The sequence below is a fragment of the Heliangelus exortis genome, chromosome 6 (assembly GCF_036169615.1).
Source record: "Heliangelus exortis chromosome 6, bHelExo1.hap1, whole genome shotgun sequence".
In the NCBI taxonomy this organism is placed as follows: domain Eukaryota; kingdom Metazoa; phylum Chordata; class Aves; order Apodiformes; family Trochilidae; genus Heliangelus; species Heliangelus exortis.
This window is the reverse complement of record NC_092427.1, coordinates 14,029,011-14,048,362: the sequence shown is the minus strand read 5'-3', so window position 1 is coordinate 14,048,362 and position 19,352 is coordinate 14,029,011. Positions and strand designations below refer to the sequence as shown.

The following is a 19,352-nucleotide window of genomic DNA, read 5'->3' as shown; positions in this document are numbered from 1 at the left end:
TAGCTTTCTCAGTATGTTTTGCTTCGTGTACAGACAAAGGTTGGGAAATTGCAGCTCAAGAGGTTTTTTGGCAAAGATAGATGAAATAATAGTTTGCTGTGATGTATGAGACAAAGCCTGGTATTAGGCATTGATGTCACTTCTAGTAACAGGAAAACTGTTAAAAAAAATCAGAAGCCTAAAAATTACATGGGGTTTTCTAGTTTTGCTATTGAATCAGAAAGCAGTAGCTTTTACATTGCACCTATTTGGCCATCACATTCAATACACATTTTTTGCTTTATATGATCTACTGTTATATGATCATTTAGTGGAGGCTTTTAGATATTTTTAATGTTAACATGTAGTAGCTTTTAAAGATTTTTCTGTCATTTTGTAGAGTTGAACAAGGAGAATGTCTCTTGTAAACACAAATATGTGCTATTTTCATATGTATAAGGCTGACATTCCTGAAACTTCAATGAAAACAATTTTACTTCTGAGGCAGTTTGACCACTTTGAAATAAGTTACTTCTAAAACTAATTAATTCTGCAGTGTGTCATTCACATCTTTGTGGGGGTACTCATTGTGTTCTGGTATTGCTCCTTTGGCAGAGCTCCCTGCATAGGCACAGACTCCGAGTGGATGAAAAGATGAAACTCACAATCCAGAATAGGCAAAGTGTCACCAAAAGATACTCTTGTCACTTGTTCCTCTCACAGTCCCTGTGCTGAATTCAATATTTATATGATTACCTAATTTAGCCTGGAAAAAAAAAAAAAAAAAAAAAAAAAAGTTGAAAAAAAAGTTCCTTATCAGTTTGAACAACTGCAGTTGAAAGGAAGTTTTTTGTTTTGTTTTGTTTTTTAAATCAAGAGACAACAATAAAGTTTAGGTGAAAAAGTCCTTCTCAGCTCTTTATGTGATGATGATATGATGATGGATGAGTTTTCCTTTCTGCAGGATTCTCTCTTGGGCTCTCACAACATTAACTTTCATAGGCAGGAATGTCGCATTAGGACTTAAAATTGCTCAGACTGTTGGGTTTTTTTGTTTTTTTTTTTTTTTTTACTTCAAAGTTATTGCTTGTACCTTTGTTCATGATAAATCCATGGAAACTCAGTCTAGATTTGTTTCTAACCCAGAGGTGTAGCTTTAACCCTGCAATACACACTGGATGATATAAACGATGTTTATATGAATCCAAATGAAGGAGGAACTGATGTCGAGTATTCTGGACAATTTTTTTTCCTACAGTAGAGGACAGAGAGCTAGAATAACCAATGCATGCAGAAATATTATGAGAATGAGAGTTGCTTGTCAGGTTTGAGTGTTATTAATCCTCCTATCCAAGGCTTATGAAACAACCTATTCATGCCACACTGTAGTTTTGTGCCTCTTGGATTTAATTAACCACAGTTTAACTCCCACAACTTCATTAAAGGTGTATGAGGGTGATGTCAGAATCATTCTGAGGAGCACAGATGCAGTATTTTGAAAAAGGATTAAAAATAACAAAGCCAAAAAAAAAAAAGACAAAACCAAACTATGTGACAAGAATATTAGAGGAAATAAACTTTGACTGGATATACAAAAAGTATTGAAGAATTACTGCATTTAGACCTGTGTTAGTGATTGCTATGGGTCAGATTTTAAAGACTGGAATTTGTTATAATTATATATTTGTCTTGACGAGTGAACTAAAGTGATGTAGCCTCTACAATAGCAGATCCCAGAACTATCATCTGGGTTGATAATTAAGAAAAATGTTTTTTGTATTCATATGGATCATTCTTTCCTGCAGTTCATTATTCAAGTTAGGTCTCAAAATACTCTTGAAAAAGGCATTGTTTGTGCATATTGTGCTCTTTTACACCCAGAGATCTTCATATCCCAAGGGTATGTCAGAGCTTCCCAAGAGATTAGAACTGGTCCTGCATCTCCTTATAATCCTTAGATGGACCATAGAGGGGAATATAGGGATCTGAAAGATTCACTGAAAGCAATGGCAGAAGTATAACATGAGACTTGAAGAGCCCTTTTCCAGTGTTTTTCAGAGAACTCCCTACAGTCAGTTCAGTTCTCAGAGTATAAGACTGAGTATGAGAGGAAAATAACCACTAGATAATAACCTTTTTCTCAGAGACAGTCATCCTAGGCAAATTCTAGTCAAGCACTGGCTAAACTAATCTGGCTTGACACTAATAATAAATTGTGCAAATTCCTGTGACCTTCATCATTCTTATTTTGTATTAAATGTCATCTTGTTAGATGATGCATGAATGAATGGTACTATATGATAGATAGTGTGAATTATTGTCTGCTAATAGATTTTGTTAAAACATGTCTCTTCTCTGGATTGGTCCTTGAGAAATATGCCTAAAATTATTTCCTATCAAGTCTCAAAATCACAGGAATGTAGGACCTTCACAGGAGCTGAGAATTTTTTTTCCTGTTTTTTTTTCTTCAGCTTTTAACCTTGCTTTCATTACCAGATGTGTGTGGATGCTTGGCGTAATGGACACAAATACACAAGAGTAGGTCATGGTAATCAGAAAACTTTGAGAAAGGAAAGCAGGCTGGTTTCTGGAGTATAGAAGAAATCCTTCAGCTTAAGCAAGCTGTTTTTCAGACTGAGATGAGGTGAACACAGATTTCTACCTATAGCTCTCCTTAAGTCCACCACTTCTCACCCAGGGTGTTTCTACATTCCCTGCAAAGTCCTGCCCCATGGACACTCTAGGCCATGACAGTAGGGGAGCTCCTGATCAATAGCTTTTTGCTTCCTCCTGGCAAGCCATGCAATTAATGAGCAATCCTAACCATCAGCCAGTGTAATTCTAAGCAACTTCTAGCATGGTCTAAAAAGTTTGTACATTAGACCTGATATATATAGTTCACATGGAAGAAAATCTATTATTGAAGAACTCTTGATTTGAAGGCAACATCCTCAGCCTCCACAACTGAGTAAAATGCCTACGAAGTATTTCTGCACATTTAGAGCAAATTACTTTTGCTCTAAATGCCCTGGAGGCATTTTGAGTCTTAAGCAAACAGTACATTTTTTTTATTCAAACAATTATATCTCTCTAAAAACCTTTTGATGTGTCATTAAGTAGCAATCCACTTTGTACAGCAAATGGTGCTTCTCTCTGATCATATTGCATTATGGATTTGTCTTACACTCTCTCCATTCACCAGCACTCTAATTGGCTGTCATAGAAGGTGAGTAAAAGGCCTAAACACATTCTGAGACACCTTCAGAAAATCTGACCAAGTGCTGAAAACAGTGAAGGGAGCAAAGTAGTAGGTTCCACAGAGACTCCAGCTTGTCTCAGAAAGCAATATAAAATCGGGTAAATATTGGCACGTATGTGTCACCACCCAGGGGAAATGGCCACATAATCTCATATACTATTTTCCCTGCCTCTATCTTGTTCTTTATATTTATTTTTTCCCAACTCCTATCAATCTATTTTAAAATACTGGAAATGATTCTTAGAGGCACTTCAACAAACTATCGAGGAGTTGTTACTTCTGAAGTGCATTTCTTCACTCGTACACCTCTTGTCTGACCTGAAACTACAGTGCTACAAACTGTAATTTAATCCTAAGGACAGATAGCTAGAACAGAGCAGGCAATTATAATATGAAAAATGGAAGAGATTGAGTGGTATCTTTGTATTACTGGTATTAAATTTTACTTATCAGACTCTACATTGAGCAACGTTTCTGTTTGGCTTTGATAGGTATATAAAAGGAGAGCTGTTTGTGGAGGTTGCTTTTCCTTAAAACTACTTTGTGTATTGACTTTGATATGCTACCAGTTTGATTTAAGTGCATTTAATGCTAGAGTAAAAACTTGAGTAATAAAAGCTACTAGTCAAATTCTTGCAGCACATGAGACTATGCCAATACTAAGTAAGGTCCAAAATTTTGTTTTGGAGGCAATACCCTTCTGGTTCTTCCTATGCCAAACATGAACCTTAGACTCAAAAATAGGGATGGAAGGTTCAATTTTTTCTGCTTTTGGCAGATTTGCCAACACTACAGCAGGTGTTTTCTAGGTTTGGACTCAGCACTGAAATGCCAGCAAGAACCTGCATTGGATTTGCTTCCCAAAGAGTTCAGCAAATCTCAAATGGCCATATTCAAGTTCAGGGTGTTCTGAGGCTTGTACAGTAGTGCATGACTTTTGGCAAAATTATGCCCCTGAGGCTGGGGTGCTCTCTGATTATTTTTTTTTCCACTTTCAAATGTCCATTCAGTAAGTGCTTCTCCAGAAGGAGATTTCTGTAGACCCTCACTTCATTACCTGGTATAAAGTAAGACCAGGCTCTTGTAGAAACCACTGGGAGGCTAATTCAAACAAAGCTTCCAAAGATGAACATTTTAAAAATCAAATAAGCATTCACATGATATTGAAGTCTAGCACTAATTCTTATTGTTACACAAAATCCTCACTTTCATGTTGATGTATGGCAGATAAAGAGCATCCTGGCATTTTGCAAAATTTAGGATTTTCTAGCATTAGAAACAGTCTACTATAGCTTTAATGGAAAGACTAGAGATATAAAGCATATATATAAAACAAAAGCAACCAGTCCCAGACTTTTTACACCTTTTCATAATTAAAGGATATGAAGTCACATGAGGCTAATCATGGGTAAATTCCAAGCAAATGGTAGGAAATATTTTGTCATGAAACACTTTAGATTTTGCTGGAGGTCAGAATCAAATAGTGTAGCCACATTTTTAAAAGCTGCCAGATAACTTCATGATCCTCCAGGAAATTTTTAGCTTTACCTGCTAGATTGGGTTAGTCTATGTTCATGCCTCAAGGGAACTAGGTGATCACCAAATGACCAAAAGGAATCTTTCTTTTCCCTGTGCAAAGCACTGTATAATTATTCAAACACTATTTTTTTGCCCTTTGATATCTTCTAAAAAAACAGCTATAAGAAGGTGTTAGAAACAGCATACTGCTGTGACAGATAATTGGTAAAAATCTGATAAAGCAGCTTCTCTATTTTTTTTTTTCAATATGCCAGAATTTTAATTTATTTTTATCAAAGGTTTGTGTTGAAAATACAGAGGAAAAAAATATCTTATAATAACATAGAATGAGGAGTGCACCTGACAACCAGGTCCTTCACTGCAGGTCCATGTCTGCCCCACTGTGGTCCTTTACAGACTGTTCCACCGTGCTTCTCTGTGGGCTCCAGAGGGACATCTACCATCTCATCACTGGCTGAGGGAAATCTCCAGTTGGGCACCTTGTCCCCCTCCTTCTTCACAGGGCCTTGGTATCTCTGCTCAGATATTGCTCTTGCAGCTTGATCCTCTCTACCCTGCATGTTTTTTACCAGTTTCCTCTTTGCTCTTCTTAAACAGGTTAATTGCTGATGGGCTCAGCCTTGACCAAAGGCAGGTCAGGTTCGGTAGCTGAGGGAACTTCTAGGACTTTCTCACAGGAGCCACCACTGTGGTCTCTCCCCCCAGTGCCAAAAACCCTGTCACACCAACCCAACACAGCAGCTGAAGTTCAGAAATTTTATGTTGTCTGGCTTTGAAATGTGTGAAGCTGAAGGAATATAGGAACTGGCCTGTGTTTTCTGGAGTACATTACTGCCTGATAGCTTCAAAGGTTCACTAAAATCCAAATTGTTTCATAGTATGTATATCTGCTAGGGTAAAAAGACTAAAATCTGACCTGGGTAAAAAAGACTGGACTTGATCTCAGAGGTCCTTTCCAACCCGGATGATTCTGTGATTCTGTGATTAATATTGGACTTTTACTTGTCTGTCTTCTGATGTCCGTGTGTGAAATAAATAGACTATCTCCTGACTGAGATGCATTCAGTTTTCTGCTTGGACAGTGATGACCTTTCCCATTTCAGTGATGGAGCAATGGTTTGGATTTGCTCCTGTAGTATAAGCAGTACTGAATGTTAAAAAGGAGGGAAAGGAAATTCATGATGTTGGGGGAGACCTACAGACCCAAAACCAAAGCAATATGATGAGAAGAGTGGAGAGAGATGGCTTTTTTCCTACCTTTAAATCTCAGTCTGCAGAATTGCTGGGTAATTGTGAGAAATGTGGCCCCTGAATTCGACACAATGCAGTATTCTGTTTTGGGTCTGCCATATAAACCCTTGAAGGAAAATTTAATATCGTGAGTTTCTCATACATAATTCTATTCTGAGGTGGGAAACTAGGAAAAGAGGTTCTTAACAGCATGGAAAGATCCTGATATTATTTTTCCTGTAAGCATATTTGTTTGATCATGCCAGAGCTTTGAGACCAAATAGCCTGCAAATTGCTTTCTCATTTCAGATGTTTCCATCGCCACAAAACAAATAGCTTTATTTTCACAGCTTTTAAATGATCCTTCCAAGCATTTCTCCCTCTTATCCTATTTCTGTTTCTTGCTGCAGCATTTTCACTGCTGCCATTCATCTGCATGTCTTTCTTCTTTGATATTTATGAACTCAGCTTCAGCAACAGAGTTCACAGAAAACATTCCCTCCTTCTCTGTGAAAGACAAGCCATGTGGAAGTGGTTTACTCAAAGGGAAGGAAGAGATAAAAAAAAAATCCTTTGTAAATCAGACCCTCAGGCCAAATTCAGCTGTGGTGTTGGGAGCATTGCCTAGTCATCTCCTGGAAAGATTTGTGCATCTGGAATTGACCTACCTTCCATCTGAGATGTAAAAGGATGTCTACACTTTATTTAAAGTCTTCCCAGGAGAAGCAAAGTCCTGTGGGAATCTCATGGATGAGGAAGAAGATAACAGACTATGGCAGAGGGTTTACAATGGCTGAAGGCGGGATGCCTAGTTCCTCCCTGATCTCTCCTGTTTTGGAGGCAAATTCTGCCACTCATATGCCCCTGTGTTTCTGCTCCCACTCATCTTTCAATAATGTATTGTAAACGCTTGGAAAAAAATTTGGTTGTGAGTTATGCTGTCTTCATTCTGTCTTGAGTGCAGCCTAAGAGACACCCAGTGTCCGTGTTTGTTTGATGCATGTGAAAACAAAAATCCTGGATTTGCATGGGCATGCATCCATGTGGGAGCTGGAATTATAAGAAGAAAATCAACAAAGGAAGTGTCAGAAATCTGAGTAGGCAACTTTCCTAGTTTTGTCATCATCTGGTGCTATGTTGTTTAACATTCACAGTTAACAGGCAGGAGCTCCTTGAAGAGAGGAAGTGTGACAGACATTCATGTCTGTAGGTAATAAGGTCATTTTCACTGAAGCACCCTGCCCGAGGTCTGGGCTGAAGGGATTTGAGGCATGAAGGGAAACTGGCAGCATTTTCTGGCACTTCTTCACCAACTTTAATTCTTTCTTTCCTTTCTGATTGGCTCATTTTTGTATTGGAGAGGTTGGGGGGGTGGGGCTATCTGAGCATATAAGGAATCTCAGAATACTTTCTTTATACATAAGACTTTTTTTTTTGTTGTTCCTCTACTGCTGGAAGTACTACATGAAATGCAGGCAAGTGATTCTGTTACACAAGACATCAAAATAAATAGTCTGAACAACCTCTTGCTGCTTTAAGCATCTATGAGTTGGTGTCTATTTGCTCTCTTCATTGTTATGTTTCTACATCTTGATTAATGAGGTCTCTGAACAACAGCCTGGAAGTAAGAGATTTTAATACAGTACATAAACTGAAAAAGTTGGAAGAAAAAAAAAACAGAGGGGAAAAAAAAGACTTTCCACTTCCTAGATTTTTAATGCTTTTCGCTCTAACTTCTTCAGTCTTGTTGAGAACAGTTATGTTTCATCTTAAAGTGCAGGTTTCCTCACCTTGCGTTTCTTTCTGTTTAGCACTTCACATCCTCTTGACTCATTAGCCGTATCCTGAGTGTCTTGCTCTTGTTAGACTGTTGTGAAAAGGATAGAGGTGACTGCTTGTCTAAAAGATGTAAATTCCAGAAATTAATTCAAGAATTTATGTGAGGGTGTACTGCAATATTAAAGACATTGGAGAAGTAACCTGGAGTCCTTTCCAAACCATGTGGAAGTAAACTAGAAGAAACAGCCTCCCCATCAACTAGCAATAGGCTGGAAGGGTGGATTGTGGGTGATTTTGGGAACCACAGATAAATTTGCAAGTTTTTAATACTTAAAATGGGCCAGCCATGCTGGCTGTATTTGGTGTCAAGGTTTCTATTCTTTCCAGTTTAACATGATATTTTACTTTCATGTGCAAACATCCATTAGAAACTCTGACTTCTGCAATCTCCATAATGTTAGAATAAAGGATGCCAACTTCTTGAGTGCTGTACAATTCTCTGTTACTTCTTCATGTAAGAGAAGGTCTCTCCCTTTCAAAGAGTCCATCATAGCTGCTACTGATCTAGAGTTTATTGCTTCAAGCTTAGACTTGGGACTTTGTTAGTGTAACACCTTTCCTGTCTCTCTTTGGAAAATTCACAAGCTCACCACAATGTGTTAATTTAAGTTATTCTATGTGAGTGTTATGGGAATGGGAAAACCTTTCTTCTTAGGAAAAGAAGACTTATGACCAAACAGCAGGGATGACAGAGCTCCCCAGTCTCTATAATAATTTTCAAATTTCTTAGACAATTGCAATAAAAAACAGCAGAGCTCTAAAAGACAGTAATTTCCTAGGAATTGCATGCACATTCGGTTCTAGGAGGACAAGAGAGACCTACAGAGAAGGGTATAGAACCATTGACTCTGTGATGCTTGCCTAATTGGTTCAGTGGGAACAGCCAATGCCCAGTCAAAATGCAAAATGTCAAGACAAGCCACAGAAAATTTGGTTTATTTCTCAGAAAAGAATGTGGGAGAGAGATTAAGATGCTGACAAGGTAAACTCCAGAGTTGTTGCTGAAATCTGGGGTGTTGTCTGGGGTTCTTTAGTGACAAGTGTGAGGAAGAGATTACAGTGTTCAGAAGAACTTAAAGATAGTAAGTTGAGTACATGTAAAACACGAAAGTTTAGGGAAAAAACCCAGCTTCCCTGTGACAACTGTGCTGAGTTATTTCTAGTTTACCATTGTCCCCCAGAGTTCAGTGGTGAGCCCTATTCTCTTTAATATATTAATTAATGAATTGGATGAGGGGATTGAGTGTAAAATCAGTAAAATTGCAGATGACACCAAAAAAGGTGTTTGGACCTGGTCCTTAGGGACATGGTTTAGTAGTAAGTTCATGGTGATGGTCAAAGGTTGGACTGGATGATCTTGAAGATCTATTCCAACCTAAAGCATTCTGTGACTCTACCATTTTCACTTCAAGTTGTGAAGATTAGTTTATGGGTAAAAATGAATCACATTGCTTTTATTTCCAGATTGTCTTCAGTAGACCACTATAGGCAGTATGAGAAAATAGTAATAAAAAAATAGAGAAAACTGCAGGCACAGAAATATTTGGGGGATTAAGTATACAATTCATGTGCGCGTGTTTTCATTACAATTGTTCATGTTTTTTAACATTTTCTCGTGCTCAGTGGCTTATGATGGGACAAGTTTTTAATTAAGATTTTTATCTCTAATATTCCATTATTTTGCAGCCTCTGTGCATAGTGTTATTATATTTCAGAAACAATATTCTAAGTTGATGTGACCACCATTTCCAGAACTGAAATAAGAGGCTGCTTGTGAAATGCTGTGTCATTTTTGAATCTACCAGACATGCTGAAAATGAAAACAATAGATGCCAAGGCTTTTTTTTTGTTTGTTTGTTTGCTTGTTTTTTCTCTCTAATGCATTTTAAAGAGCTATAATTTCTGGCTTTTACTGTATATCTGGAAGACAGGAGAAATGTGGCTTCAGATTTCAGTACAGCCTGAAACAAGGACAGGATAATTGTTATTATAACCTTAGCCATAGTTCAATCCATCCAAGCAATGTCATGATCAACAGCCCTTTCTGAAGTGATCTGTATTCTTCAACTACTTCCCTTAGCACATCTTTGCTTTACTTGCTTCTCCCAAATTTGTGTTTGTATTTGGTCTTGTATTTTTCTGTCTGTGTACCCATTTCTATATCTGGTTCCTTATCTTCCTCAGGTTTCATATCACCTATTCCATCTTTCCTTTTTTGGCTGCTCCTATCCAATAAAAATCATATTTGGCTGAAGCTTTGAATCTCCAGTACAGCAAATCAAATAATAAAAAAAAATACTGAAAGCTTACACAAGAAAAGCAAAGAAATGGTCTGTAAACTGTAGTTTTGTTGGCTTGAATATGTTTTGTTCTGGCATGCTGAATTCTATGAAACTTTTGTTAAGATTTTTGAAACAGAGGATGGAACATAAAAAAAAAAAAAAAAAAAAAAAAAAAAAAAAAAAAAAAAAAAAAAAAAAAAAGAAGCTAGTGCATACACTGTGGGAATTGTCCAGGGATATGATTCCATATACAGTTGCAGGCAAGCACATAGCTGAGCTCTTGGTATTTGTGCCCATTTCTTTTTGTATCTTAATTTTATTTTTTTTAAATAGACCTATCTCAGCTTGTTCAAAATCCCATGAAAACTGGTGTAAAAAAATTAAAGCTTGCTGATGAGGTGAAGCTGGTTCCCAAGTAAACCTAACTGGAAATAGGTACTGCCTTAGCTCAAAAGGAAAATTTACCTTTCCCCCAAATGCTGGTATCTTGCTGTTAGCACATAATACTGGCAACAACAAAGTTAATCACAGATTTTCACCCAAGAAATAAGTAAAAAGCTTTTTAATCAGCTATTATGTAGTAACAAGTAGATAGATGCCAATGCTGAGTCTATGTTTAAGAGGAATACATGCTTTCTGAGTATTTCCCTGGGAATATCTATGTCTAGATTCTTCCTGAAAGGTATGCAATAAATCCTTCTAATTGGCAGTCTGCAAGCATTTGCTTTCTGCATACTCAGCCCAACCCTGCCCACAGAAGGTGAATGCAAAGCTATGTGCTAATGAATCAAACACAGGTTCAGCTCTTGTAGAAATTTGCATAGTGGCAATGTTGGAATAAGTGATAAATTCCAAATGAGATTCAATGGGACTGAATCAGCCTTTCTGAGACTTATTTTCTATATTTTTCTCCTTGGAAAGTATCCTAGAACAACCTGTTTATTTATTTTTTTTTAATCATATTTGCTTGGATTCAGGAATCAGCAGGTTGGATCAGACCCAAGTTCCCCACTGGCCAGTATCTTGGCTTCAGCATTGACCATTGACATATACTTCAAAATAAATAGAGAGTCCTGTAGGAGGCAGTCATAGGAGATTTCTCTCCATTTTATGATAGAGTTTATCTCAAGTTAGAGAGGTTAATATCTTTTTTTAACTCTAATTATATATTCTAGCCTGTTACTCAGGTAAAGGTGCTCTTCATTAGTGTGGCAGTTATGGAAATCCCTGAACATATGTAGAAAATAAGGTATTGGATTCTAAGTTTGTTGTGAAGGTCCCCTTTCTGGCTGATGGAGAAAGATGGGTGACATCCCAAACAATCTGTCTCATGTCTAGAAGAGATGTTCAGTGAAGTGTATCTTAGATATATCTGTCTCTTTCCAATTATTGCAAAATAAACCTGGAAAACCAGTTTAGAACATCTATAGTTATGAGATTAGCCTGAAGTTGTCTTCTCAGCTTGAAATATGTAGGTAGGAAATATCAGAGGTGGGGCATGGTGTTGCTCTTTCAACCCTAAAACATATTTTATCCTCTCCAGGTCTGATAAAATGCTGTTAGGTCAAGAGTTCAAGAGTCACTAGAGGCAATATTGGATGAACATAGGAGATCTCCCAGGTTCAGGGCCATGGTGTGATAGCAATTAGTACTAATATGTGGAAATAGTCCTAGGTATTGATGAGCACATTAATTCCTGTGCTCCTATCAGTTGGTTCAGTATCTGCTGTGTGTGAAGATAAAAGCAAAAGAGGTATATGAGGCACAATATAAATCATGACAGATCATGGAAGTGTGCCGAGGAAAACCTAGCTATCAAGGAAGAGAAGGGATATCTGAACACTAAGGAAAAAGCAAAGACTGAATAGTGCCTGGACATGAACATCAAGGAGTGAAGCTCAACTGTAGCACTTACACAGCTCTGAGGCTAAATACAAGCCTGATTTCTGAAGGGGAGAGAAATGTGTGTCTCTTTTATGCAATATATACTTTTTAACCTTTTATCAAAGCCTTCCCTTCCCTTCTTTGGAGGGGATCTCTTCAATGGCAATTTCCCAGAGCGCAGCTGACTTGTAGGAGTGGGAGATGCACAAGAAAACATTATTCTTCCTCCCTTTCCCCTTATTTCTTCAATCTCAAAGTTTTTTTTTGTTTGGTTGGTTTTTTTTTTTTTGTTTTTTTTTTTTTTGTTTTGTTTTGTTTTTGTTTTTTTTTTGCTTTATATTGGACAATGCTGTCAACATGTAGTTATTGCAAGAGAAAAGATACTTTGGGCTTTGTAAAGAGAAAAACTTATTGGATATTTTATGTAACGCTTCATCTCTGCCTATATACACAGATTTCAGCTAACTTTAGGAAGCAGCATTTTGGCATCATTTTTTGACAGGAGATGTCCAAATAAGAAAATCATTTGTCTTTTCAATATCTTTCTCTCATGTATTTTCCATTTTGGTTTAGTTTTCCATTTATCATGTTGCACTAGTGCATACTGTATTAGGGTATTAGATCAAACTGTCAAAAAGCTGACAGTTTGGTTTGTTGGGTTTTTTTTCTCCCTAAGCATACGCATTTTTGGAATAGTAATTAATTCAACCAACTGGAAGTAAGTAAGTAATCAGTGGCTCTTTTTTTCTTGTGCTTATTGCAGGTTTTGGTATGAAGTATATTTAGAAAGTTGCAGTTTTAACGCCTAAAACCACTTATTTTTGGGTATCTTGGTTACATTAGAAGAATGTGTGATCTTAGGAAATACATTAACCCAAGTGATGCTGAACAAGATTTTGAAGTGGGAAATGCCTAAGTGCCTAATAATCTTATAGACGAGCCTTGGAGTACTGATGGTTGTCTTCATAGGTATTTTAAATGCTAAATACTTCATGGTTCATAATTTTAGCCAACCACTATGACTGCATGTTCCATTCCTAAACTTCTATATGCTTTAAGTAATACAAATGTTACTTTAGATAAGCTACTTGAAAAAAAGCAAATGTTATGGTCTCATATCCATAGAAGAATTTGCTGAATTTCCAGGTGTTCCAGTAGGACAGATGAAAGTTCCTAGAGTACTTCTAGAAGTTCCTAGAGAACTTATCCTGGAGAGGACTGAGAGGAAATCTTAGTATGACTATATATATATGTATCTGAAGCATGGGTGTGGTGCAATGGGTGTCAAGAAGAAGGGTCCAGTCCCTTTTCAGTGGTGCCCTAGGGCAGGATGAGGGGCAATGGACACAAGCAGGAAGCAGGAACAGAGGAAATTCCACCTCAATATGTGGAAGAATTTTTACTATAAAGGTGACAGAGCACCAGAACACACTGCTCAGAGTGGTTATGGAGTCTCCTTCTCTAGAGACATTCGAGACCTGTCTGGATTTGTTTGTGTGTGGCCTGCCCCTGGTGATCCTACTTTGGCATGGGCATTGAACTTGATCTTCAGGTCTCTTCCAACCTGTACCATTCTAGGATTCCAAGCTGTGACTGCTTTCTGTACGATTTCTCTTGTTTGTATCCATTATTTGTTCAAACAATACAACACCACAAATGCTATAAAAATGTTCTCTGAAGTGATACATCTTGTTCATTGGGCCAGTATTCCTTAGGAACTTCTGTCACCTGCAGAGAAGCTCTGTTTCTAGTCCTCTAGTTAAGATGGGAGGTGTTAGTGTGAGATGTATTTGCAGAAGAGAGACCTTACTTGTCTTCCATATCTTTTTGATGCATGACTGTCAAAGCTGAATGTTATGTGTGTTTGCATAAACTGAACTTCCTATATATCTAGTTATTGTCAGAAGCTTACAGCTTTGACTGCTTGATAAAATTATTTTTGAAAATCCTCCTAGAGTCCAGTTTTTCTTTCATTAACATTTTCAGCAGGCTCTGATCATGAGTTATTAATATAAGATGTTCTAACTACCAAATAGGATGTTCTTCTAAAACAGACTGCTCTTTTACTCAGCCAGTAACAGATTTTCCAGTCTGTGGAATAGAATATTGAGATAATGGTCAGTAAATGTTAAAACCAGTAATATTAAATCTATCTGTTAATTTTGGAGACAAAACTAATGACAGAAAAACAGAAGTGTCTGGGAAAGGAAAAAAAGTGATATTAATCATAAAAAGTTATTTGTTCAGACTTAGCTGCAGTATTTGTTTCTGATAATTATGTTGTGTTTCAACATTAAAATCCAAGATTATTTCCAGCTAAGCATGCACCCAATAAGAAAAAAAAAAATTAACACCACTGAACAAAGATTAATATTGGATCATGTTTATTGTATATACAGCCTAAGCTGACCCCTAAAAGGCTGCAGAGAAACAGCAGCTAAGTGAAACATGCAGATTGAACATAGGTATTTTGAGTGAAAGGTGTAATATTTTTTGTGGTGTTGTTGCACTGCTATTGTGATGAGCAAGCACGCTTTGGCTAATGCTCTCAAAACAACAGTAATAAAAAGGGGAAAAGGTAAGTCTTGAGACCTGTTATATAAAGGAATGATACACTTCTTCATAGTTAGGATAAGGCATAGCTAGGTGGGTGAAGTTTGACAAATCAGTGTTCACAAAGCTGGGGAAATTTTTTTCTATATCATGCCTGAGCTTTGCTGTCATCTGTTCTAGAACCAACTGAAGACCCTGAAAGGCAGCAAAGCAGCTTGTGCCCTAGATCTGTGGACAGGACAGCCTAAGTGATGATTCCAGACCACAAGGAAACCAGGTAAGCAGAACAAAAAAATCACTCCACTTTCTTTGAAGAATTGTTTTAAATAGGTATAGAGTTTAATGTAAAGCTAGTATGGCTCATGAAACACGAGCAGCTGTCACCTTATTACTGTTGCCCTGCAGCTGAATCAAAGGGGAGAGTTAAATTGTGACTGATAAGCAGTGAGATAATAGAATCAGAAACAGACTGTTTGTACTCTGAAAGGGCTGGAAATCAGTGCAGAGGAAGGCAATGCTGACATGAAAATGCACAAATATATTGAAATATGAGGTCTGGTGGATGGATAGAGGATCGTGGCTGGCAGGAGAATGACTAATACTGAAGAAGGACCTGATTAAATGTGTTTAGAAAAGGATCTGAGGTTTGGATTGAATGCCTGAACGCCTGCTGTGGGCTGTGTGGCCATACCTGTGCAATTGTAAACTTCCTATCTTCTGGCCCTGATAGAGAAATCTGTAAGTAAATCCAGTGTCAAATACGATCGGGTGAGTGTTTTTCCCACTAGGTAAATATAAGGGAAATATTAGAACCAGCTTCTAGAGCCAACAGGTGATCTCCCAGACTAGAGTGCTGAGACTGACTAAGTTTCTGGGAATGCCTGAAGGATCAGAAATCCTAAGACCAGAAGAAGAGCAGAACAGGCAATGAAGAACATTTTAAAATAGTTCAAGTAATACGATAAATGAACAAGAGGATACAGATCCTCCTCTCTCTCTCAAAACCTCTCCAGGGAGCAGATTTTCCATTCTGATCTAAAACCTTTAATAAAGGGCACTGAAGTTAGCACTGTCTGGGCTGTGTCCTGCTCCTTTTATAGTCTGGCCACAGGAAGACAATACAGCAACAAGTACTTGTATTACCTAGTTCTGCTCCCGAGCCATCAAAACAACACATTCTTACCAGGAAGGTAAACTGAGAGGGACTGAATTTTCTTGGTAGCCTTAGTTAATGCCTTCCTTCTGTTGCATCAGAAGATAGCACTGCAGTTCCTTGTGGAACCAATGATTCATCTGATACAACTCAGCTGCAGTAACATTACTGGTTTGGTTGTGGTACATCTGATATCAATGAAAAATAGGTCTTCAACTTTGTGCCCTGCCATCCAGGTTTCTTACCAGACAAATCAGCTACAGACTTGCATGGCCAATGTGAATGAGGGACTGTCACCTATTTTTGTGCTGTTTTCACCTGTGGCTTTGCTGTATATATACTGTAAAGTGCAGAAAGTAAAGTGAGAAGGATAATGACTACTTATTTGTTATTGGAGTGGTGAACTTGTGAAGTACATAAGACTGCTGATTTAATTTCACCGTGACCTGAGATTGCTTAATTTTGTTTAGCCAAGGCAATAAGAAGAGCAAGGCTCTAATCTTTTTTTTTTTTTTAAATTCTTCCATTATTCCTATCTGTGTGATACAAATTCCCACATCACATGACGTGGTCTTCAAGTGCAAAGACTTTGTTCTTTTCATAGTATTTACTGAAAGAAAGAGAATTTATATTTGTTATTAATCTATAACCTACTGCAATGATTTCAAATACCTCTTAATGCTCTGTAAATGCTGAACAAAATCCCCATCCTGTTCTCCCTGCCTAGTTATCACATGGAAGTCACTTTGAAAGTGCTTTCATTAACCTGATTTTCCCTGGCCACAAACCATTAGAGACTCATTCTTACAGTGAAGAGCTGGACTGTTCTTTTCTTTCACAATCTAAACACAATTGAGCTTTCATTATGCTTTTTTTTGTTTGGTTGTTTTTTTGGGTTGTTTTTTTTTCCTCTGATAGAGACCTGAGATGCACTGTTTAAAGAGGAAAAGGTCAGATGCTTAGTTTCTTTTTACAAGGAAGTAGCCTAAAGAGAGTGATGTACTTGGGCTTCAGAGGGCTAGATCTTCCACCTGTCCAGCTTGAAGGAAGTGGATGAGCTGTAGTGATTTATGTAAAACAGTTTCCCTAAGGCTTCATCCAGAACTGTGATCCTCCTGCTTTAAAGCAGGCATGAATTGTTGTTTTATATTAGTGGGACTGAGATACTGGGCTATCCACGTTTTTGTAAGTTGATGGGTTATTGACCTTTTTTTCCCAATATGTAAGAAGGCACATTACAGGTAAGAATAAAGCATTTCTGCATGCATATATATGTGCATGTCCACATAAACCTATGAATGCATGTACAGCATAATGTGTGGTAATACATACATACGTAGTATAATTCTTGTCATGTTCCTTGTTTGACCTTGTCTGGAAGGCCACAAATATAACATTAACCTTGCTGCTTCTGTGATTCTTATTAACTTTCTCTAGCTGTTCTAATTCTCTCATTGTTAATGCGTCCTGTAATTCAGGCATGGTACTGCACAATTGTGTGGTAATTTGGAGCAGGGGAGAAGTCGGGCTCTTTAGTGACCTTTTCACTAGACATTTCTCATGAAAGCAACTATTAGCAAGTTTGGATGTGTCTTTTTATAACCTTTACAGTTCGGTGTGTGTCCTTCTAATGAGCTCTTCAATAACTTGGTCCCTCAGCTCTCTGAGAAGTAGTTGTACTTAACATGTGGTTGGGTAGACCTAAAATACATTCAGCCCTCTTTGCAAAGCAGAAGTTAACAATACTATAAGCCTGGAAAATGGTTTATAGTAAAAGTTTTGTACCTGGTCACATCTAAGTTACCTCTAATTCAAGTTCTTCAAAAGTACCCAGTAGAAGATACCTTGACATCATCGTGGCATATGAAATGCACATTTCACCATAACTCTTTGTTTTTTATTTTCCTCTGGGGTTTGTCTTTTTCCAATACTTCTTTATGAAGATGTGGGTTTTTTTCCAAAATGCTTCTGGTTGGATCTCTTTAAGGGTACTTGCTGAAAAAAATACCTAAATTCTTATCCAGATAATCTCAGAAATATATTGGATTTTTTTGTTGGCTTTGTAAGCTGCATAAATTGGCTAACTCCACAGTCTTTGGGGACACTTGAATATGTGCAGATTTTCTTTGCCAACAAAATTATAAAAGTTTGAGGTAATATATGTCCATGGGTCCCTTACCAGCAATAGGAGCCAATTAATTGCCAGGGAAAATTATTACAGAAACAACAATCCAGCTGCAGAAATAAAGGTGTTTCTCTCATTCAACCCTTTTCAGAGAAGGCACAGATTTCTTCCCCCGTTATTTCCTGTTGGTCAGAGCTCTCACCTGTGACCCTATATGAATGGTGTGGTGAAAGGGTGGGCTTGCATCTTTATTCTTGGATAGTCCCATGACCTCTTTGGGGAAGAGGGAGGATTTATGTTTTGTGGAGTAGGGGAACTTGAGGATACCCAGCCAATTGAAGGCATTTAGACCCATTAATCCCTGATTACAAGTATCTATTGCTGTAACAGGAGAATATCCCAAACTCAAATGCAAAAGAAAAGCACTAAAGACAGGATTTTGTGTATTTTTTCCCTTCTTATATGAATGATCTCAAAGTCGCTTAATCCAGAACTTTGCTGTTTTGAACTCGTTTTATCTGCTAAAGTGTTTTCTCCATTATGTAGGTGTGAGCTTTGTTGCAGGTGTGGGCTGGGGATGTTAATGAATGTGGAAACTAGGATGTCATTTCTCAGTTCTTTGGTGTCTCTCTCTTCTATGAAAATCTAAAATGTCTCTCAACTGATTTCCTTTAAAGGAAAGGATAGATGCTAACACTGAAAGAGCAAACAGACATTTTCTTCACGGTCTTCAGACTGTCTTGCAAGGTCAAGAAGTTGAATAGTTCACATCAAGTTTGGATTATCATTCAATCTGAGTGAAAAAATTGTCAGGATTAAGAAAGATATTTTGTTCAGAATAGTTCATGCAAAATAAACAATTCTATCAACTTCTCACCTTTGGCCTGGAATCCAGCCAGATTTCCTGCAGTGCTGTCTAGTAAGACCTACTCTTTCAGTTAACATTAGGTACAGTGCTTAGGCAAACCAGAAATAAATTGCAAGTCCTCTCATCTCTTTTTTTCTAGAATCAAGACACTTCAATTTAGCAGCTCTCTGGGTGGAAATTACTTGTATCTGTAAAATTATACCTGTATTTTACAGATTAGCTGCAAAGATAAATGCATATGCTTTTTTTCATTCTGTCTTTGAGTTTCTCAGAATGTCATATAAGATGAAAACTAGGTATGGAGCCTGGTAAATAAAGACAACACAGCTGAAATATAAGCTGTCTGGAATGCTGTCTATCACAGTGCATTTTCTTTATTTCATTATTCTTATCATTTGCTGTAATTCCAGATATACTGCAGTTTATCTAGCTTTTATCTAGCAATTTTATCTAGCTTTTGGCTACACCTGTTAAAGATAAAGCGGATCTGTTTAATTTATATGTGCTCAGACTAGATACTAATCATAGAATCTTTCAGGTTGGAAAAGACCCTTGGGGTCAGCAAGTCCAACCATCATCCCTACTCTACAAAGTTCTCCCCTGAACCATACCCCTCAACACCACATCTAAATGACCCTTAA

At 37.5% G+C, this 19,352-nt stretch overlaps 1 long non-coding RNA gene across 1 annotated transcript in view; it reads left to right on the top strand.

Moving 5' to 3' along the window:
• The window catches only part of LOC139797494 (uncharacterized), a 219,065-nt gene that overhangs the window by 42,186 nt on the left and 157,527 nt on the right, over window positions 1–19,352 (top strand). The window contains exon 2 of the long non-coding RNA XR_011726494.1: window positions 14,746–14,842. This is a non-coding gene — a long non-coding RNA (uncharacterized lncRNA). The remainder of the gene's footprint in view (window positions 1–14,745; window positions 14,843–19,352) is intronic.